Source organism: Mustela erminea, chromosome 2, assembly GCF_009829155.1.
Source record: "Mustela erminea isolate mMusErm1 chromosome 2, mMusErm1.Pri, whole genome shotgun sequence".
Lineage (NCBI taxonomy): Eukaryota > Metazoa > Chordata > Mammalia > Carnivora > Mustelidae > Mustela > Mustela erminea.
The window spans coordinates 96024862-96048714 of NC_045615.1; the positions used below are offsets into that span (position 1 = coordinate 96024862).

Genomic DNA, 23853 nt, shown 5'->3' on the forward strand with positions numbered 1-23853 from the left:
CCTCACGTCATCTCATCATATAGGCATTTATCATCTCAAGAAGAAGGGTGAGTGCAGTAAGCTATTTTGAGAGAGAGAGAGAGAGAGACCAAATTCACATGGCTTCTATTATGATACATTGTCACAATTGTTCTAAATTATTGTTGTTAATCTTTTCCTGTGCCTAACCCATGAATTAAACTTTATCGCAGGTAGGTATGAATAGGAAAAAAAAAAAAAAAACATAGTATATATAGGATTTGATACTATCCACATTCTCCACTGGAGGTCTTGTAAGCTCTCCCCTGCGAATAAGGGAGGAGGGCTATTGTCCACCTAAATATTTAACCATGCCAACAAGATGGAAGACAAAGTAGCAGAAATTTTCAGCAACACAAAGCTGTTCTCCCTTTCACTCAGATTTTCAGCATACAGAGTAGATTAGTGATTAAGGTTCTTCAAAATCTGCCTTTAAAATAACTCCCCTAATGGCTTCTAATGAAATATTCAACCTCACGGGCTGAAACATACCAACATTTTTAGAGGACTGAATGAAAGGAGGTGTAAAACGGTCTCCTACCAAAGAACAATTCCTCACCACCTCCTATACCATTCCTACTAGAGCGAAAAGAAAAGGAAAAACAACACAACACAAAACAAAACCTCTGGAAACGTTAAAGAGCAACATGTAAATAACTGTTCTGTTTTGGAAATGCCACAGAGATGCGAACCAACAAATGACTCTAAACATCCAGGGAGAAACCATCATTAGCATTGTCAGTTTTTGTGAATATAAAGTAGTCTTGGTGCTAGGCACAGGAATCTTCAGCTGTGAGACATGCCTTGCATTTAAACTGTCTAGACATGTACCTGGAAAATACAGATCTCACTGGGGCAGGAAAATAAACAAAGGTCATAGGTGAACAAATGGAATTAGTGAGTGCGTGAGTGCACCCTGATGATCTTTCTGGTGAATGCATTTACCGGCAATGCTAGATTTACTTAGGGCTCAAAGAAGTGAGAGTTCCATTAAGTATGTATAACTAAGCACACCTCTATTCTGGCTGAAATTCATAAATGTCAGAAGCCCTATAATACTTTCAAACTCATACTCAAATAAAACTTTCAGTAGTTCTTCACATTATAGCTTACGCACTCTGAATTTTTTCCCTGGTTTTCTCCTCCATGCTCATTATGAGCCCTCTTTCAGACATTCCATCCACTATTCAACCATCCCTTCTACAAGGATCCATCTTAAGTCTCTACCCCTAGTCTGTCCTCATTTCCTGATCTAGAACTCCAAACTCCTTTTGTCCTGATATTTTATATTCTATAAGCTTGAGACTTAACTCTCCCTTCAAATCCAACTCACTCACACCAAGAGCATATCATTTTCCAAAGACCACCACCACCAAAGAACGTTCCTTCTTCACCCATGCCTTGCCCCTGCCTTCCAAGGTGTCACTAAACCCTGCTGACTAGCCCTCTACAATGTCTCTTGCATATGTCCCTTCACGATGGCAACTACTTCTACCTTTCAGGGACCTTCTTTTCTGTTCCATCAATGTCAGGTTTTCCTTTTAAAGCATCCCTGCCACTGTATTATATTCTTTCCTCTATTAAAAGTCCTTAGAAGTTGTCTAATGCCTACACAGAGACACTGAAATACAGCCTGTCTTTCAAGGCCTTATATCAAGACTTGTCAAGGGTTTTGGGCAGCTCAATAGTTTTGGTCTGAACTGATCCATGCCAATGTACATACCATTAAATAATGAAGGATGGCTTGGCCAAAAATGCAGTGAACTTTGAGTAACAAAGGCCTTGGTTACTCTATAGTAAATAGTGGTGTGACCATGAGCCGGCAATGCAGCACCTCTAAAGATGTCCTAGTTATAAAATATGAACAAACAAAACCATCTTACTTATCTCACAAGATTGATGTGGCTAAAAACAAAGGATCTTAGGTATAAGTGCAAGAATGCTTTAACGTATGGTAATGATTACTACAGCTATATAGTCTGGGTCGCAGAGCTTCACGAGCACATCACAAATACATTGGCTATCATTTTTCAGACTAACTGGGAAACAGGGTCTTCTTTATTGCTAAAAATAGTACTATTCAAATGTAAATAATTATCCCAATACAAATAAATTGTTAAAGCACATCTTTCAAGGGGCGCATGGACAACTCAGTCGGTTGAGCATATGACTTTTGCTCTGGTTGTGATCCCAGGGTCCTGGGATTAAGCCTCCTGTTGGGCTTCCTGCTCAGCAGGGGGTCTGCTTGTCCCTCTCCTCTGCCCCTGCTTGTGCTCTCTCTCCCACTCACTCTCTCTCAAATAAATAAATACAATCTTTTAAAAAAAGCACATCTTTGCCTCCTCATGTGTCTATTAAATAAGTAAATATGGTAAGTTATATTTGGAAACTTGATTCAGTGTAAATATGAAGTATAAACTCTTTAAATTATAGACATATCCTTTAAGTGAGGTGAGAAAACAAGATTGGCGCCTTGTAAATGCATTCGTCAGGATTCGTAGGCAACCCAAATTATGTAAAATTAATAGGATGCCATGGTCTGCTCACTGGTACGTAAAAGTACTGCAGGTAGAACAAGTAAGCACACTCTACTCTCCTGCATCCGCTGAATGCAGTATAAAACCCAGATGGATGCACAGACTCAAAGTAAATAGTACCAGGCATATTGTGGGTAGATCAGAATTTTACATACCACTGAACCAGCCGTGAGTTCACTCCTTTCCCCAACTGTCGTTCCCAATCTGTACTCAATAAAGCCCCAAGCCTAGGGATGGGCAATGGGGTAAAAAGATAGAGCTTCAGGAGAAGCCCTCAAATTCTGGCACAAAGAACAGAAAAGGGGTTTCCTAAGGAATTTCCAGAGGAATTGGGAAATAACTTTTCTTTTTTCCACTCTCTCATGTCCCAGCCTCCAAATAATCCAGTGGTGACATCGGGGAGGAATTGCAGAAGCCTAAAATGATGAAAGAGGGAAAGTCTCCTCTCTGGAATTGAGACCCTAAGGGTGTAGGGTGAATCCCTGCTACCTCTCTCTTTTCTCCTGCTTCTTCGCCCCAGAAGAGGGTGTAGTTGCATAGCAGAAGGAAGAAAATAAACCCCAAGCTTTCTGGCTGGAACATCTAAAAGGGAAGCCACAGGAAACAGGAACATGCCAGGGAGAGTGTGAAGAGGAAGGAGTTCAAGAAAGGGACTTCTTCACATTGTTCATAAATACCCGGCCACCTCAAGCTGTGCTTGCACGACTCTAAGTAGCTTATCAGAGACTTTGGAGAAATAATTTATGGACTGGACCATCCCCCCAGGTCCCACACTGTCACCTGAGTGACAAAGATGAAGGACAGGTTCTAATGATACCACAAAAGCTTGGAAAATATAAATGATATTGAAATTATTGTACTAAGTTTCACAGACACAATTTCAACTCACCAATAATCTGGCAATGAACAACTGGAAACTGAAATTTTCAAAAAGAGTATCATTTATGGTAGATCCAAACAAAGTGCTTAAGTGCAAAAATGTCTAAAATTTATATGCTGAAAACTACAGATGCTGTTGGAAGAAACCAAAGAAGATCTAAATAAATGGCAAGACATGCCATGTTCAGGTATTGGAAGACTCAGCTCTATAGGGATGTCAATTTTCCCCCAACTGATCTATAGATTTAATGTACTACTAACCAAAATCCCAGCAAGATTTTGGGAAGCTATTGATAAGCTAATTCAAAAGTTTTAAATAAGGGCAAAGAAATAGAATGGCCAGAGTAATTTTAAGAAAGAAAAAAAATGGAGCATTTGTACTTACTGATTTAAGACTTACAGTAAATCTACAGTAATCAAACTGTGTTGTGTTGGTGAAAGAGCAGATATAGTGTCAAATGAAACAATATAGCAGCAACATAACCAATTTTTTTTGACAAGGTTACAGTCAATGCAATGGAAAAAGAGTAAGCAGTCTCTTTGACAAATGGTATTAAAATAATCAGATATCCATCTAGGGGGAAAAAATGACCCTTTGCTTAGATTTCACAATGGAAACAAAAGTTAAAATGATTCACAGATCTAAGTGTGAAACATAAAAAGTATAAAATTTTAAAAAGAAATATAGGAGAAAATCTTCATAAATTGAGCTTAGTCAAAGTGTTCTTCAATATGGCACCAAAAGCATGATTTAAAAAAGAAATCAATACTTCATCAAAACTGATAACTTCTGCTCTGTGAAAGATAATGTTAGGGGCGCCTGGGTGGCTCAGTGGGTTAAGCCTCTGCCTTCAGCTCAGGTCATGGTCTCAGGGTCCTGGGATGGAGCCCCGCATTGGGCTCTCTGCTCGGCGGGGAGCCTGCTTCCCTTCCTCTCTCTCTCTGCCTGCCTCTCTGCCTACTTGTGATCTCTATTTTTCAAATGAATAAAATCTTAAAAAAAAAAAAAAGATAATGCTATGTGAATGAAAAGACAAGCTATTGACTAGAAAAAAATACTTGCAAATTATGTATCTGGCAAACAATTTGCTTCTAAAACTCATAAGGAGTCCTCAAAACTCAACAGCAAAAAAGGAAAAAAAAAAAAAGAACCCCCTAATTAATAAATGGGCAAGGTTGAACCAACATATCTCAAAAGGGGATATACAGATAGCAAATAAGCCATGGAAAATTTCTTAACATCGTTGGTCAAAAATTAAAGTTTTATGGGATGCCACTATACACCTTAGAATGGCTAATGAGGATGAAGAGCCACTGAAACTCTCATAAACCCCTGGTGGGAGAAATAGCAGATTGGGTTTTTAAACAACTCAACACACATGAAATGACACAAATATTCCAATCATAAGTATTTACCCTAAAGAAATGAAAATTTAGAGTCATTGAAAAAACCTACAGATGAGTATTTTACCAGGTCCATTCATAGTCACCCCAAATTAGAAACAACCAGAAGGTACTTTAATGGGAATGGTTAAATGAACTTTAATATAGCCATATTATGGAATTAGTAATTAGACAAACAGTAATTAAACAAACAAACAAACAAACAAAAAACTGTTGATACACATGACTTGGATGAATTTCAAAGGCATAAGACTGAGTGAGTGAGGCCAATCTCAAAAGAATATATAGTCTGTAATTCAATTTATATATCCTTCTGAAAAAGATAAGAGCTATGGTGATAGAGAACATAAATTGTGGTTGTATGGGTTGGAGTGGGTGGAGGCATGAATTAAAGGGGCCATAGGAGGGAGTTTCTCTGTGGTGAGAGAATAGTTCTATTTCCTGATTGTGTTGGTGGTTACAAGAATCTACACATCTACAACAATAAAAAGTCAATTTTTATGTGTGTTAATTTACAAAATATAATGAATGAGAAAGGACATAGCCATTTTCTCTGATAATGAATTAATAGCAAATAAAAATAGCCATTTAGTCTAGGAGTAGAGAATCCGAATCACTAAAAGGTTATCCTATTCTAGGTGAATGAAATGTAATTTCTGGCAACATAGATTTGAAATGGCAGAGTCAAAGTGTCAATTTATCCCATGCTCTATACTTGCAAGACATCTGCTGACAGAGATGTGTCATATGAGAGAGAAAAGTTCACATGAACCACGGGACATTTCATCAAACTGGAGAGTAAGGTGCTCATGCAGGAAGTTCAGTGAATTTCCCAAGCCAATGGCCCCAATTCACGGAATGAATCTACCATTTAAAATTACTTACATTTAGACCCACAAAAGAGAAACTATTGCTAAGGCTTTTTGTTGGTTCAATTTATTTTATTATATTTATTTGTCTGAATTTTTATTTTCAGTAAGAGAAAGAAAGAAAATTAAGAGGAAAAGAGCACCTATTAAGCAAAGACCATCGGAGGAGAAAGGAAATAATAGGGAGAAAAAACCCATAACAGGCTATGCTTAGATTGCTGGGGAAACCTGACTTAATGCAGACATTTTTTTTAAGCGTGCCTGTGCATGTGTGTGTGTGTGTGTGTGTGTGTGTGTGTGTGTGTGTGTGTATTTATCTATTTACATTTTTGAGACCATTTTTTTCTCTTACTAAAAATAGACCTGCTCCTGGAGCAGCAACTCTTTACAAGAATGGTTTGTAAATGTCACTAAGCCAATCAAAATATTCTAAGAGGGGCACCTGGGTTGCTCAGTGGGTTAAGCCTCTGCCTTCGGCTCAGATTATGATCTCAGGGTCCTGGGATTGAGCCCTGCATTGGGCTCTCTGCTCAGCAGGGAGCCTGCTTCCTCCTCTCTCTCTGCCTGCCTCTCTGCCTACTTGTGATCTCTCTCTCTCTGTCAAATAAATAAATGCTAAAAAAATATTCTAAGACATTGTGAAAACATTGCACAGATAATAGGCATGGGATTTTAGACAATTTTTAAATAATTAGTATTATACTAGTGATGGGTCAATATTTAATACTCAAATTTTGATTTATACATATTTTTATCAGGGTTGTGCTTTTGGGTTTATGTCAGTTTCTTAGCGGGAGGAAATAGTGATGAGGTTTTTTTTTTTTTAAAGCTAGAATTAAAAAAGTTATACAGTATATGGTCAGAGTTTTGCAGTGTATAAACATAATTTTAGAGTTTAATGTAATTCAAACCTATGTAGTAAGACACTCACTAAGCTTTAAATTGCACAACTGGGCATGCGCTCTGAAACCAAGCAATTCTTAGTGTCTATATTTTTATGCTTAATTGGATTTGGATTTGCTTTACATTCTTCTGTTATTAAGTTATAAAACAGTTTGGTTTTAAAAATAGCTTTTTCTTTTTTTATCCTTTAATATGATTTTAATAATTAAATAATTTAATAATTTTAATCCAAAACTCTTTTTAATCCAAAAACCCTTTAAAAATAAGGTCAAAACCCAGGAAATATTAATTCATTCACAAAGATTTATTAAGAACCTACTATGTTGTAAGCACTATTTCACACATAAGGATAGTTGCAACCGAGAACAAAACCAAAATCCACGCTCAACTTTTCACAGAATTTGAACTTTCATGGTAAACAGATAAGTGAGACATCAGAAGATGATAAATGCCATGGGGAAAACATTAACCAAAGTAAGAAGGGCTGCTGCTTTATATTCAGTGGTTGGGAAAGGCCTGTCTAATACAATGCCATTTGAACAAACACCTAAAGGAAGGAAGGAAGCAAGCCATATATCTTTCTTGGGGGAAAATCTTTTCAGGCAGAAGACACATGGTCCAAAAAGCCTTGGAACCTGGTTTCCATATTTAAAGTGGTTTTTTTTTTTTTTTTAAGATTTTATTTATTTGTCAGAGAGATCACAAGTAGGCAGAGAGGCAGGCAGAGAGAGAGAGAGAGAGGAGGAAGCAGGCCTCCCACCAAGCAGAGAGCCTGATGCGGGACTTGATCCCAGAACCCTGAAATCATGACCTGAGCTGAAGGCAGAGGCTTTAACCCACTGAGCCACCCAGGTGTCCCTGGTTTGCATATTTAAGGAAGAGCATGGACACCATTGTGGCTAAAGCTGGGTAGCACAGAAGGAAAGAAGACTAAGTAAGAGAGGTATGCATTATTTTTATTTTGCTCCATAACACATGACCACAAACTCACAATTTCTATAGAGCTGAGGTCTGGGCCATGTCTTCAACTCAGGGCCGCAAGAAAATGAAATCAAGATGTTGGCTACACTGCAGTCTCATGCCTCATGGAGACTCTAGGAAAGAATCCACTTCCTAGCTCATTCAGGTTGTTGGAAGAATTTATTTCCTTGTGGCTCAATGACTGCAGCCTCCATTTCTTACTAGTTCTCAGCTGAGATTACCGACACTCAGCGACTAGAGGTCCCCTCAGGGTCTTACCATGTGGCCCTCTCCAAAGGCAATATACAGAGAGCAGATTGCTTTCTCAAGGCCAGCAGGAGAATTTCTTTCTCTAGTCTGCTAGAGAAATATAAGAATATATATATAAAAGAAATAGAAGAATCTTATACAAGATTCTCCCAGCCACCTAGATATAATGACCAGAATGATTTTCACATCAGCTTTGGCATATGGGCAATCTAATAAACAGAGTAACTATCTCATCATATTCACAAGTCCCACCCAGACTCAGAGAGAAAGTATGATGTATGGCCAGTACACCAGGGAGGTGGGAATCTTAGGGGACATCTTTGCATTCTGTCTAACATGAACAATGGTGGATGACGTCAGCTAGATCTCCATAGGCCACTGTAAGAACTTTGCCTCTGTGAGTGGGGTGACAAACTGAAAGAAGATTCTATATTGACACGAGTTTTAAAGTGAGAATCTGGGCTTAAGTGCAGAGAATAGACTGCAGGGAAGCAAAGAGAGAAACATGGATGTGAGTTAGAAGAAATTAGGATGAAGTTGAGACACACCAGATTCTATTTTTGCTCTGAGGGTAGAAAGAACTAAATACTATGACTGGTTGGATCTGAAGAATAAGAGAAAGAGGAATCAGACACTAGCAAGTGCATGAATGATGGGAAGGGCAGAATTGCAATTTCTTGAGATGGGAAGACTGTGAGAATAAATAAGATTTTAGGGCAAGGTGTAAGCAGCAAACAGGAATGAGGACTTCAGTTTTAACATTCCAAGTGTGAGACATTTATTTAAAGGTCAAGTAAAGATATCAGGTGATTAGATGTGAGAGTCTGGAGTTCAAGGGATTAGTCAAGGACAGAGATAAAAATAGGTATCATCAGAATACAGATGATATCAAAAGCTTTGAGAGTGGGTAGAAGTGAGTGAATGAATGCATGAAAATTGAAAAGTCTGTATCTAGACTCATACATAGGACACCTCAACGTTTAGAGGTTAGGGTGATAAGGAGCAACATGCAAAAGAAATAGAGAAATAGCCAGCTTCCTATTGGTATGAAGGAATAAAGTTCAGTATCTCAGATACCATCTAAAAAATGTGTTTTATGGGGACGCCTGGGTGGCTCAGTTGGTTAAGCAGCTGCCTTCAGCTCAGGTCATGATCCCAGCGTCCTGGGATCGAGTCCCACATCGGGCTCCTTGCTCAGCAGGGAGCCTGCTTCTCCCTCTGCCTCTGCCTCTGCCTGCCGTTCTGTCTGCCTGTGCTCGCTCTCTCCCTCTCTCTCTCTGATAAATAAATAAAATCTTTAAAAAAAATAATAAAAAAAATAAAAAATGTGTTTTATGGAGATAGTGATCCAGTGTGCAGATGTGCCAAGGAGAGGAACATTGAGAACTCTCCACTGGATTTAGCAACATGGAGGCAATTTACTCCTGATCATGACAAAAGCTGTTTAAGGTAAATGATAGCAATGAAATCCTGATGAGAATGGATTCAAAAGACCACCAGCTGCGGGGAGGGGGGTCAGGAGAGGGTGGTAGGGTTATGGACAGTGGGGAGGGTATGTGCTATGCTGAGTGCTGTGAAGTGTGTAAACTGGGCGATTCACAGACGTGTACCCCTGGGGGGAAAATATATTATATGTTTATAAAAAATAAAAAAAATTTTAAAAACAATAAAAACAGATATTGAAATGATTTAAAAAAAAAAAAAAAAGACCACCACAGCAAAATGGAGACAGCTCTTGAAATGGTTCTTCTATACAGAAGAGTAGGGAAATGGAGCATAAATTAGAAGATGTGGGGGACTGGGGGAAATTTTTCATGCTAACAGACTTGATCTAGTAGAGAGGGAATAACATAAGACACAAGGGGCGCCTGGGTGGCTCAGTGGGTTAAAGCCTCTGCCTTCAGCTCAGGTCATGATCCCAGGGTCCTGGGATCGAGCCCCGCATCGGGCTCTCTGCTCAGCTGGGAGCCTGCCTCCTCCTCTCTCTCTACCTGCCTCTCTACTTGTTATCTGTCTGTCAAATAAATAAAATCTTAAAAAAAAAAAAAGACACAAGAGTAAAAGGGGATAATGTTCTCAGATAGATGAGAAGATATGGAATCTAAAAAGCTTGTGAAGGGATTGACTTTAGACATCAAGCAGAGTTCATTTATAATGGCGGGAAGGCAGGTGGAGTGCATGCTGGTAGGTTGGTAAATACAGTGTGGGAAATTGGCTGCAAATGAGGAAGAGGGGAGATATTGTGGAGGTTCTGGGAAGAAGGAGGTATAAAATAATGGTCCAAGACAGTGGGAGAGCAAACGGACCAGGGAAATACAGGACCACACAACAGTAGCGAGGACGCTCTGAACCAAATGAAACTTGTAAGCATGGAAGTCAGGTTATCCTAGCTCACTCAGCTGCGAGGATGCATGTATGGAGTAGGTGAGCTAATGGTTGAATTTATCCATTTTTTGTTATAGCCTTTATTTTTATTTTATTCATCATCTACCTATCCATCCATCTACCTACCTACCTATCCTCTATTTACATTTATCTATTTTGCCCAGGAAGTATAGTAACTGAAGATTGGCCCAGGAGTTGGGGAGATATTCGAGGGAATTGTTTGGTGACTCCTAAGTGATGGACCATGGAACCTCAACTGGATAAGAAAAGAAGAGTGGGTATGGGGGAGGGGTGGTGAAGAGTACAGACATGACTACAGCATCAATGAGTTGGTTCAGCCAAAGAACAACGAGAAAGAGTATGCTGGCACGATGTGAGACAGAAGTCAGAAAACAGGGGCACCTGGGTGGCTCAGTGGGTAAAAGCCTCTGCCTTCGGCTCCGGTCATGATCCCAAGGTCCTGGGATTGAGCCCCGCATCGGGCTTTCTGCTTGGCAGGGAGCCTGGTTCCCCCACTCTGTCTGCCTGCCTCTCTGCCTAGTTGTGATCTCTGTCAAATAAATAAATAAAATCTTAAAAAAAAAAAAAGAAATCAGAAAACAGAGTCCTTAAAATTAAGACTCTGGAGGGGTGGGATTAATGACAAGATCTAGGGGATGACTATAGGAGCGGGTTGCTGAAGTAGGGCAGAGAAAGCCTGACAGGCCCACAAACTGAAAGGGTAATTTATGTGGCTATTCATGCACAAGATGTAGGAGAGGAGTTGTGCTGAAGGCAACACAGGGAATCACAAGTCAAACTCCTTGCGGAAAGAGGAGAGTGGCGTCATTAGATGACCTTAGTAAGACGGGGAACCTAAGGGCATGCCAGAGGCCATGAGCTTCACACCAGGAGAGTTTTCAGGAGAGGTTCATCCCACCCCAGGTATGAAGGGCAGCCACTTGACAGGGCTACAACGGAGAGAAGCAGCTTCTAGTTAAGTGAATAGAAATTACTGACAGTGCTGGTGGGGCTGAGGATGGACCTCAGGCATCAGAAGACACCTGGGGACCAGAAGACCCCAGGGCCAGGGTAGGGAGTAGACAAACAGGGAAAATGACGGGTGGAATGTGGGCAAGGGACGGCCTGGGAATTCAGGGCTTCTGTGCGGTCACAATGAGGAATGGTTACTGCCGCAATAAGGAAGTACAGTTTAGCTAAGGCAGCACTAATTTTAAAGTATTATAAAGGCCTGAAATTCCCCATTTTCTTACTTTACCTTGCTCTGCTATGTAGTCTTAACACGGCCTTGTTGAATCACCTGGTAATTATTTTAGAGGTCAAAATGGGACTGATTCACAGGTAAAGTGGTTGAGATACAACAGTAAAGATTCCTACAGAACTTTTTTATTAAAAGGAAATAAAGTAATTAAATCAAAGTTCAAGACACTGCTACAAGGCAACAGTATACTGCTTTTATTCATGCTAAATAGATTTTGAAGATACATTTGAAGAGATCAAATGTCCTGTCCCAGTTTTTCAACATAAAGTGCATTAGAAAGCCATTTATGATTTCTCCAGATATTACCTTTTAAAACATTATTCTAAGATTTCTGATTATAAGACAGTTTACCTGCTAATAATTAAAAGGTCTTCATCACTTCCCTAAAAGAGAATTCATATAAGAAAAAGAATGGGTTTTGGCCAGAAGTAGAAAGACTGTAAAAACTGAAGGTCACAAGAGTAGAATTTTCAATTCAAGAGCAATTGCTATATATCCTTTTGAAAATTTTTGAGAAACTGAAGTCTGTGTTCCAGACAAAAGTTTCCCTCACTTTATATAACCTGGATACAGCTGTTTTCTCTTTTTTCTTCAACTCCTCAGAACTCAGAATTAGGGTTAAATAAAACCAAAGAATGTAGAGCAGAGAGTAAGTATCATCCAATTCATTTTGTAGAAACTGAGGCCCAGAGAAACCAGGAGACAAACTCAAGGGCACCTCCCAAGTCAGCAGCAGTGTGGGGGTTGGTCACCAAAGTGTAGAAATCAGAAGGCCACTTCTGATTTTTTAAAACTGGTTTCTGAACACCAAAAGATAAAATGGTGGTGATTTATTTTTAGCTGCTTGTCAACATGTCTATCATCCTTATCTGAAAAATCTTCATAAAACTGTGGTTATAGTTTAGTCCTCAGCAGCCGGCTCCCGAGCTCTGAGGCAACTTGTCTTCTGGGCTATGTGATTTTTCTTCTTAGCAAGAAAAAGTCTTCTGGGGATCATTCTCTCTCTTCTTTTAAACTTTGTTCTAAGACTGAATTTTCCCCTAGAGCGGCGTGAACTTTCTTGTCCGTGTCTGGAGTTACTTTCTTTACATACTGAGAGAATTGTTTCTTGTTGGCAGTATCATCTTCTCCCATTAAGTAACATGTGGAATCTGGAATGTTCAGATCAATGATAGCCTTCCAAAGTACTGCTGCGCTGAATTTCTCACTTTCTGAATCATAACCAGGGACCATTTGGTACTGTGAGAGGCAAAAAAGCTTCTTCCCACAGCTCCCTTCAGAACCCCCAAAACTTTATATCCGGTGGCAGTTGTGGAATGGACAGCATCCAAAATACAAAATGACTTCACATTATAACGTGGAAGGTCACAACTATTAGCCACACAGACTGTCACAACCCCTTCTGTTACAGGCACAAGCCGTCCAACAAATGATATCTCCATCATTTACATAAACTATTCTAATCTATTTAATTTATCCTGGATTACTAAGCATTCCCAAACATCGTAATCACTTTTACCCTCTCCCCTTCTTCTAATTTTCACTTGGTCTCTCTTTAAGTAGGTCTTATTCTTGGCAACTTATTCTTGAAAACCCTATCCTGTAGAACACAGACCTATGTCTGTGGCTAACCACAATGGCAGGAACTTCTATAATTTAATTCATACTAGTAACAACAAGAAAACACATTTGGTGAAATAAGAACATGTTTTGAAAGTCTATTCCAATGACTCTATCAGGGTCTAGTAACTCTTTGTTTTAGTTTGCTCACGTTGCCGTAAAATACAATTTTCTATGTGGCTTAAACAACAGAAATTTATTTTCTTCCAGGTATAGAGGCTGGAAGCTGAAATCAAGGTGCCAGCGTGGTCAGATTCTCATGAAGGATCTCTTCCTGATCTGTGACAGATGCCTTTTCACTGTGTCCTCACATGATAAAGAGAAAGAGCAGGCTCTCTCCATTGTGAGGGCCCCCTCCTAATGCCCCCTCCACATAACCCTAACTGCTTCCCAAAGACCCCATTTCCAAATAACTCACAGTGGCGGTCAGGGCTTCAAGAGATGAATTTTGAGGGGATACAGACATTCAGTCTGTAACACTCTTAAAACCTCTAACTTTAGAAATTGCTAGAACATAACTCAATATTGGTCATTATTCATTACTTTAGTTTTATTCATAGAGAACCCATCTGAATTACATTTGCAGATGTCTGGAAAATTTTATCTTAATATGACTTTGATTACTGAATCTGGCCCATCTTTCTTGATTGAAATAAGTCTATTATTGCATCCTTAAAAATTGCTTTGCCTATAAATTATCTTCCCTCTCACCCATTCTATTTTTGTTTATTTTCTCTGAAACTTACTAGCGATGTGGTATTGGACAATTTACTTAACACTTTTAAGTTAATTTTTTTCATCTATAATAGTGATATTAATATCACCTACTCATAAGATTTTTTGAGACTTAAAATGAGACATCCTGAGCAAACACCCAGTAATTATTATTATTTTTTAGTGGTGGTACTGCGGGTGAAAACGGTGGAAGAAAGGAGGGGACACAATTAATAGTAGTATTTTGAAATCTGAAATATTGCTTGGGTTTAGCATCTGCCTCCATGATTGTGAAATAATAGAAATATATATTATATTCTGTGCCTAGTAAAAAACCCTTGTAATTTCCTAAGTGATAAGAGCACTGGGAGCATCTTTTGTTCTAACATTTTGTCTTTCCTGACACAGAGCTCTTAAATCCCTTGGAATTTCCTGGATGATAAGAGTATTTTTGTTCTAAGGAGGCAATGTTTGGTGGGCTCCTGGATGGGGGCTGGTCACCAGAAAGACCAAAACATGATTAGAAGCTTAGAATTTTCAGGCCCACGCTCTACCTTCTGTGAAGGGGAGAGGGGCTAGAAGTAGGGTAAATGACTAAAGCTACCTATGTGATCAACCTCCATTAAAATCTCAAAAGTCCAAGGCTCAGCTAGCTTCTGGGTTGCTGAACACATCCATGTACTAGGAGGGTGGAGCCTCCCAATTCCACAGGCATCCCCCACAGCTGGTGATCAGAGATGTCAGAAATAAAGTGTTCTGTGTGAGTGGTTAAAGAAGAAACTCGCAGGAGTGTTTTCCTTTGCATGAGACTGTTTTCTGAAGTATCAAATTACTATTCCTTCTCCCAATGTGGTTTTATTTAAGCCATTATATTTTTAATGTTACCGAACTTTCTCTTCTCCATCCTAGTATTGCTGAATAAATTGGAGTATGAAAGGACTTTGTTGAGAGCCTTGAACAGATTCTTTATAAAATATCTTTTGGTCAATGAATTTTAAAACTGGATCACAGGGTACTTCTATTTTTAACTTAAAAAAAAAAGATTTATTTATATATTTGACAGAGAGAGCGAGCATGTGGATGGGGTGGGGTGAGCAGAGGGAGAGGGAGAGACAGACTCCTCAGGCAGACTCCTTGCTCAGCAGGGAGCCTGACACCGGGCTCTATCCCATGACCCCAGAATCATGACCTGAGCTGAAATCTAGAGTCAGACACCTAACTGACTGAGCCACCCAGGCACCCCTATTTTTAACTTTTTGAGGAATCTCCACCCTGTTTTCCAGAGTGACTGCTGATAACTTTCCCTCTTAATTTCTTCATATGCTTGCTTCTCTTGACTACAGTTTAAAATATTTTCTGAGGCTTTACCTGGTTGCTTTATTTTGTTTTCTCCATTAGTCTATTAATTCATTCTTACAAACTTAACTCATCTAAACTTGATAATGTTCAAAAGTGAACTCTCAGTCTTTCTCTTAAAACCTGCTTCATTTCAGCCCTCCCCTACTAAGTTAGTGGCAATTCTACTGTTTCCACAGTCTAAACGAGAATCTTTGGATTCATTGTTGTTTCCTTTCTTAGACCACATCCTTGTTGTCACCAAATCCTGTTCATTCTGCCTTCAAAATATATCCAGAATGTGGTCACTCTCAGCACCTCCAAACTACTCCAGGTGAAACTCACCATCACCCTTCACCTGGGTTAGAGCAAACACCTGCTACTTGGCCTCCTGCTCCCTCTCTTGCCCTGTGGTGAGTCTATTCTCCACACAGCTCACACTACAAGTCTGCTCATGCCTCTGCTCAAAACCCTGCATGACTTCTGGCTGAACTCAAGAGTAAAGGATGAAGGTAACACAATGGCTTTCACTCCTTAGAGCACCTAGACCCTTGCCACCTCCTTGGCCTTCTTTCTTTGACTGTCCTCCTCGTCCTGCTCATTCAACTTTGGCTTCATGGGGCTCTTTACTGTTTTTTACATTGGCTACAGCAGCAGGACCATCACCACTGCCACCATCACTCTGCAGCTGAGATCTGCAGGGTCAATTTCGCCAAGTTTTTGTTTATATGTCCCCTTCCCAATGTGACTAGCACTAATCGCTCCCTGAACCGTGGGTGGTTCACCTGCTGACCATAGGTGGAGGACGTGTATGACCTAAGAAAGAATGGTATAAACAGCCTTGAGTTGGTGTAGACTCATTTTTGAAATAAGAGAAAGCTATTTAGGCTTTGTGCTACAGGACACTCATGCTGATGACGATGATGATGATGGTAAAGAGGACCAGTGTGGATTGGGTACTACATACCAGGCCCTATGTCAGTTGCATTGCCTGTATTACTTTCTAAAAATCTCAATATCAGCGTTATGAGGTTTTCTCATTCTCAATTACAGGTGAAGATTATGAGGTTTCCTCAAAAGTCTAAGCAGTACCTCTGTTTCTAAAAGCTTCTTAAAACTGGATCATGGAAGGGGAGTCTTTTAGTAACACAAAAGTTATCCAGTAAAAATCAATACTTTTTCTTTGTATAATTCACTAGTTAGGTCCTCTCAATAATGCAAAAACTATCCCCCAACCTCTTTTTGCCTGCAACCCTCACCCCTTCTTCCTCATCTCCCCAGTCATCCTCCTCTAAGCATATCATAGTCCTAGATGGTGACAGTCCTCAGGTTCCTAGAACCAAGAACCTTAGCGTTTACCTAATCATTAAATCCAAAGTCTTCATTTTTGAGCCAATAAAACTGAAGCACGTGTGTGCACACATGCACACCCACCCACCCAACCCCCCCCCACACACCCACACATACACACACACACATTCCTTCTTGAAGTTAACGTCTAGTTAATGGCAGAGGGATGATAATTTTTAGAAGTAATGTGACTTGGTTTCCAGTCATAGCTAATTTAACATCTACACAGCCATCCTACAGCCTGCATTGGACCCTCATGAATCAACTTTATGTGCGGATTAGTAATATGAATCGTTCAAAAATAGAAAGGGAAAGTTTTTCCCAGAAAGAGTACTCATGCGTTGTTATAATATGTTGCTTGTTCTCCATTCTTTGCCTCTCTAGCTTCAGGGTTGTTCATGATGCTATTCTTGAACGCAGTTCCAGAAGACAACCCTCCTTAATCTCTTGGAAATTCATCAATCCTCCTTCCTGACTGCATCTCTCTAAAGAGAAGGCAGTAGAAGGAAGGTTTGTAAAGCTTTCATTGTGGAATGGACCTGGAGTGTATAAAAAAGGAAAAAGACTCTCCAAAAAATACATACATCCATCTTTTACTGACCTTAGCTCTGAAACACAAAGGAAAATTTGCTGCTGTAGCATATCCATGACTAGCATTTTTGAACTCAAAGAATTTACAAAAACATCAGAGAAATTAACAAAATTTTATAACTAACAAACACTATGAGACCAATTATATGTGTTTTTACCATTTCCTCCTAAATACCCTTTATTATTTAAATATATTCTTCAAATGAATTTGGCAGGAAAGATAAGATCACTTACAACAAGAATAGTACTTGTTTCAAGGACCATTGGGGGCTAAAGGGAGGAAGAGATGCATGAAAGAGTAGGCAGTAAACTTATTTTTTCCTATCAAAATATAAAGGGATCTTTTCCTTAAAATCTAACTTATGAACACATTTTTAAATCTAATTTCAGTGGCATTATTCTGATTAGTAAATGATATTTACTCATGGGGAAATCTGAGCAAAGTAATTAGCATTCCTGGTGAAAGCAATGGAATTCTAACTCCCTCCGATGTTACAGTCACAGGCCTAACAACCTTAAAGTACTTTAAAGGCTATATCATAGAAGCAATAATAGAATTGGTCATAGAAGCAATTCATTTTTAGTGGTACTAGAGGTATGTCTCAATAGCCAAGAAATTTAGTGTTAGCTGGAAGTCTGCCCAACAAACAAGCAAACCCAAGGACCCTTAGACACTGTCTCTCCTATTAGCTGTGTAAGTCTTTAAAATATCTTCAATTTGATTCTAGATGAGAAAAAATAACCCCCACCATACACCATTTTTAAGTTTAGGATTGAAATTTTCAAATCTGCTTTGAATGAGAGAGACTGCATCAGTGTTGAAAAAGATAAAAATGAAGATAAAATGAAATTCAAGTTATCTGCTCTGCTCTTCAATGGGTGGATGGGAATTAGACCAAGTTTATTAAGGCACCTTAAATTTGTTTTTAACAATCAATTTTATACTAAGTTCAAAGAAATGTGCCTATTTACTTTCCAATTTACATGTGTGAACCTAAGAAGGAAGCAATATTCAGCATGTATCTATAAGCAAATCTGGTCATTTCCTTTGCTTATAATAATGTGATATATGTCCAGAACCATTTAGATCAGGTTAACTTAAATCTTCATTCAGTGATTTCAGATAATTTAAAAACCTTCTTCATATGCAGGATATAAAACTCTCCCATAACGTAGCAAATTCATCACTGCCCCTCAATGTTATAAAGAAGACTCTTTAATTACCTAATTTATCTATCAGGCATTTGGGTATTTCTATTAGGCATTTCTTATTCTAATAAGGTTATGTACATTGATCAAGGAACCCAAAAGATCACCCATAAAACAGGCTGAGGCCATTATTAGAAGCAACTATCCCTCATTACAGTGCAGCCTACAAAACAGTTTGCATACATTGAAAGAAATTTGCATATATTGGTACTAAATGTAATTACGTTCAGCAAAATAAACTTGTCTATTCTTTCTTCTTTCTCAGTCTACGTCTTATCTTTTTATCTTTGATTTCATCCTTCTAGTCTGCATTCTTAAAACCTCTTTTTTTTAAATATTTTCTAGTTTCCTTATCTCCCGCTAATAGAATCATATTTGTCTTCCTTTCCTGACAACTCTTCACCTTACTGAAGTCTTACTGCAAACAATCTCTTTAAATGTACTTTCATTATGAGATAGCTAAACTACGTTACAGAACTAGAGACATCAATGAATTTTACTTAATAGATAAGAGTAAAAAATCCTTACCTGGAGCATGCTATAAGGGGGAGTACAATGTAAAGGGGCAGGTAATTTTCTTTCTTTTTTTAATTTAATTTTTAATTTTTAGAGGGAAAGTGGGGGAGGGCCAGAGTGAAAGGGAGAGAATCTTAAGCTGGCTCCATGGTGTTGCTGGACTGGATCTCATGACCCTGAGGTCATGACCTGAGCCAAAATTAAGAGTCTGATGTTAACTGACTAAGCCACCCAGGAGCCCCAGGGCATGTAACTTTCCGTATTCCCTCAGGGATGGTACCTCCAACACAGCTCACTCCTATGTATTAAATAGAACTGACAATGCATAAATAGAAGAGCAAAGTCAGATCTCACTGGAAACACAATTTACAATGGCGACTTTCCAGTGATCATGAAGCCTCTGTTAGCCGGGACGGTGATGTGTTTTGACCTGCTCTTCAGGCACCCACTCAAAAGCCTGACTGTCATTTGGTCACTGGAGACTGAGAAGCCTGAGTGGGCAGTGGTGGTGACCAGAACTTTCCACTGACATGCCTGGAGACTACTGTTTCTAAGCTCCCAATAAGAGTAAATCTGGGAGGGGCGCCTGGGTGGCTCAGTGGGTTAAAGCCTCTGCCTTTGGCTCAGGTCATGATCCCAGGGTTCTGGGATCGAGCCCCGCATCAAGCCCCGCATGGGGCTCTCTGCTCAGCAGGGAGCCTGCTTCCTCCTCTCTCTCTCTGCCTGCCTTTCTGCCTACTTGTGATCTCTGTCTGTCAAATAAAATAAATAAAATCTTTAAAAAAGTAAAAGAGGTGTTCTGGATGGGTAAGACTTATTCTTTGGGTAAGAGGTACCCCAAAATGGAGGAGACATAATTGGTTATCAGTACGGGACAGAATTGAAGGTGCACCATCGACACGTGCAAACATTGTTTTGCCCTCTGGTTGGCCGAGGTCGAAACGAAGCTCAAAGCCCCAACAAGAAGGGTTCCAGAGAAATACAAAGTTTCAGACTCCACCTTTGCAAAGTGTAAACTGTGCACAAGCCACTATACATGACAGAGGAAGTGGTGATCAGTGTCAAGGGTAATGTGTGGTTGCAGATGAGGCTGAAGAAGCAGACTTACTATCTTGTATTTCTTGGCCGAGGTTTTTGCACACAAAGTTCATAAATGTGCACACATACAGGGTGGGGGGTATAGGAAGGGACATAACATTTAATCAGATAAGTAATTTTAGAAAGGATGACTTGAAAAAAGATGCTGAGATTTCTAGCTTTGGCTATGTCGAGGTTATCTGATGGTTCTTAATTTAACCCAGAAAGGAAAAGCATCAGAAAGCACAGCTTTCACAGGGAGAACAAAGTTCAGTTGGGGTTGTTACAACTGTAGGTAATCGTGAAAATAAGTGTATGTCTGCTTATGAGAGCTGGAAATACATTGGTCAATGAACACAAAAGAGACAGCATGTTTTTTGTTATTCCTTTCTTATAGCTCTGTACAAATGTCACAAACAGGTTCTACACAGCTCTTGACATGGATGTGAAGTGCCACGGGGCAGGCGATACTCAGGGACAGGGGGAGGGGGATGCATAAAAGAGGGGTGGGTAAGGGCATGTTTCAGAGCAGCATAATGCGCAGGGGTGGAGAGTGGATAAGAGTGAGTGTTTATGTAGATGAAGACCACATGCCTTCCTACTGATGCCTGTGTTAGAAACAGGCTTACCGTGGGGGAAATGGTGGATAACACATATAGACGGTCACTCATGTATTTCTCTGAAAAACACCTGGTTGTTCTCGTTCGAAATCAGCACTTGCACATTATGCAGCTGTGTTTCTTGGAACACAGCAGCTGATAAGCTGTTAATAGGTGTTCCATGAAGGAAGCTCCTTGTGTTCAGATTAGTTTGGGAAAGCTGTGGGCAATGTCTATCTCTGGAGAGCCTCAAAGGGCCTTGAGGACTAACGAAGGCACTGGTAAGTCCTCCAGGAAAGTGACCCTCTTCATTTTTTTAGTAGAGGATTTTCAAACTTATTTTGACATAAAACTCCTTCATTCAAAAGGACATAGATGAATGGATATTACTCAGCCATCAAAAAGGATGAATACCTAACTTTTGCATCAACAGGAATAGGACCGGAGGAGATTATGCTGAGTGAAATAAGTCAAGCAGAGAAAGTCAATTATCATACAGTTTTACTTACTTGTGGAGCATAAGGAATAACATGGAAGACATTAGGAGAAGGAAAGGAAAAGTGAAGCGGGGGAAATCAGAAGGGGAGATGAACCAGGAGAGACTATGGACTCCGGAAACAAACGGAGGGTTTTAGAAGGGAAGAGATGGGTATTAAGGAGGGCATGGATTGCATGGAGCACTGGATGTTATAAGTAAACAATGAATCTTGGAACACTACATCAAAAACTAATGAAGTATTGTATGGTGACTAACATAACACAATAAATTTTTTTTTTAAAAAAAGGAACATATACAAATAACTGAAAGGATATTGGTGTTAGAAAACAAAATAAAACAAAACAATGTTTAGAAAAAGCTGATATAAATGTCCAGAGCAATAGAAATGTAGGGTGATAATGAAGAAAGTGACTTTGGTAAATATGGGCAAATCCAATACCAAATTTTCAGGTCAAATATAATTCCTTGCAGGCCTAGTCATTCCTGCAAATTATCTTCAAAGCTAAATTAGCTCTCAGACTTCTTAAGAAGGTAGGTCTTTGTGTACAGATATTAACTTCATGTGATTTGCATTTTAAAAGAGGAACGATTTCAGGCTTTTCTATACAAATGGAGAAGCTATTAAAGTGTGCTCTAAGTATGTGCTGTCCCTTCAGTGACTGAAAACTCTAATTTGCAATCTGATGAATATGACATCTTTTGAATAATGCAAACTAAGAAAGTGCTAATTGGTTTCCATGGTCATACCTACAGCCTCATGAAAATGGATTAGGAACATAAAGAAAAATGCAGAATATAGAACTGCAGTGCCATTTAAATTATAAATGAAAGACAGTCTAGTTGAATGAAATGCCAAATAACAATAATAATGGTAATTTTAATAATAGGTGATGAGCATGATTTGCACCTGCTTTGCATCAGGTACTGTTTGATAGGCTCTGTACAGTATGTCTGAGCATCATCTGCAAAACAGAACACAATAAGACCTGAGGCTAGGCCAGCTAATCAATAAAAAATAGATAAATATTATAGGTCACATTTATTGAGCACTTACTTTGTGTCAGGCACCACTGTAAACCTCTCACATTAGTAAGTCTTGTGAGCCTCACCAGAATCCTGTTGAGATGGGAACTACTGTTCTTCCCATTCCACAGATGAGCTCACTGAGGCCAGAGTACTCTACCCTCCTTCTAAGCAAGAGAAGAGCAAGACTCGGGTATGTGTGTATTCAAATGTGTCTCTAAATCACCTGCTCTTTCAACTTCTCCACTGTTCTGATCTCATGATATTTGTACACTTTGCATATTCCGATCATATACTAAATTGATACAATTTTAACAGTAATTAGAAAGTGGCTCACATTAGAGCCTTTTGATAATTTGTCCCCAAAGGACATTGATGCATAATGAGTAGGAGAAGCAAATGCCTCCACTTCTGCGTTTGTTGTCTCCCTTTATTCTCACAGTCTGGTCCTGAGAAATGTCACTCAAGTTTACTTCTGTAGACAGTTTATGATATATTCAGCAATAAAATGCATCAGTAAGCTCTAACAACCATTGACACTGTGTTACACTCTTGAATTTCTGTCCTGATTTCAATGCTATATTGTTAAAGTTTTAAGCAAAAAAAAATTGTTTTTAAATTTTTGGCCAACTTTGTTTCTGTTTTAACTAAACTGTTCTCTATATGCCTCTTGCCGGTATTGGCCACCTGCTAGGAACCCATATCTGATATTACAGGGATTAAAGCCAGAGTTTAGGTTTCAGGTATCTATTTCTCAAATAATAAAAACAATATTTTCAGATCCAAAGTTAAATTGACCCCTTTGCCACTGATAATTTTAGAGTATTGTGGATGTTACATTTTAAGAAAGAAATTCAGGGGTGCCTGGGTGGCTCAGTCAGTTGAGCGTCTGACTCTTGGTTTTGGCTCAGGTCATGATCTCAGGAGTCACAGGATCGAGCCCTACATGGGTCTCCACATTCAATGGAGAGTCTGCTGGAGAGTCTCTCCCTCTATCCCTCTCCCCTCCCCCTTTTGCTCTCTCTCTCTCTCTCTCTCTCAAATAACAAATAAATCTTTAAAAGAAATGAAAGAAAGAACTTCAACAAACTAAACAAGCAAATGAAGCAAACACTGAGTTATGGTTGAGGGAATTAGTTTAATCCAAGCAGCAAGGAAGACAGTACTGACAGAGTGCTTTTCTCTAATGCAAGACAGTGCACAGGACTTTACTACATTTATTAATGGCTCAGAATTACCCTCAAAGGGAGGTCATCACTCTTTCTGTTAACAGATGTTACAGAGAGAGGATAACATGCCTCGGGTGACACAGCTGGTGGCAAAGCTGGGACTCGAACCCAAGTCTGGCATAAAAGCCTGCTGTTCTTTCTACTACATCGCACGCCTTCCTCAGAAAAAAAGGAGAAAAGATTTAAAGAAGGACAAGAGCTGCTTTCAAATGTGATCAGAGCAAAAGGCATGAAGCTTGTTCTCCTAAACTCCATGAAGGAGAGTGGGGGCCATGCCAAGGACATTAAATTTAAGATAAGAAAGGAATACTTTTCTAACACTCACCTGTCTGTGAGTGTCTGTGGCCTCCTGATTTTGCACTCTCTGTCGCTAAAGCTGTCCAAAGAGAAGCCGAAGTGGCCAGATCTCTTCTGTTCTCAAAAATTATTTAATTAAGATTCTAAACAAAATATATATTCTCCAGGAGATCCTTGATACCAAGGACACTTCTCTCTTAATCTCCCATTTTCCATCCTGTGCCAGCTGTGTGATCTAAAGAAAGTCAAACTGTGCTCCTCAGCTCACTACTTCTTGTAAAGTAGGAAGGTATCCCGTTCCAGGCAAG

General features: G+C 39.4%; 1 protein-coding gene across 8 annotated transcripts in view; it reads right to left on the minus strand.

Annotated features, from left to right (window-relative positions):
* The window catches only part of INPP4B (inositol polyphosphate-4-phosphatase type II B), an 805823-nt gene that overhangs the window by 219623 nt on the left and 562347 nt on the right, over window positions 1–23853 (minus strand). The window contains exons 1-2 of one of the 8 annotated variants that reach the window (XM_032333492.1): window positions 11285–11289; window positions 3241–3246 (exon numbers count right to left, since the gene is read on the minus strand). The exons of 6 other annotated variants lie outside the window; for them this stretch is intronic. The gene's annotated coding sequence lies outside the window, so the exon portion shown is untranslated. Of the gene's footprint in view, window positions 1–3240; window positions 3247–11249; window positions 11256–11284; window positions 11290–23853 lie in introns of those variants that run through there. One more of the 8 variants, XM_032333493.1, reaches the window with a different exon arrangement.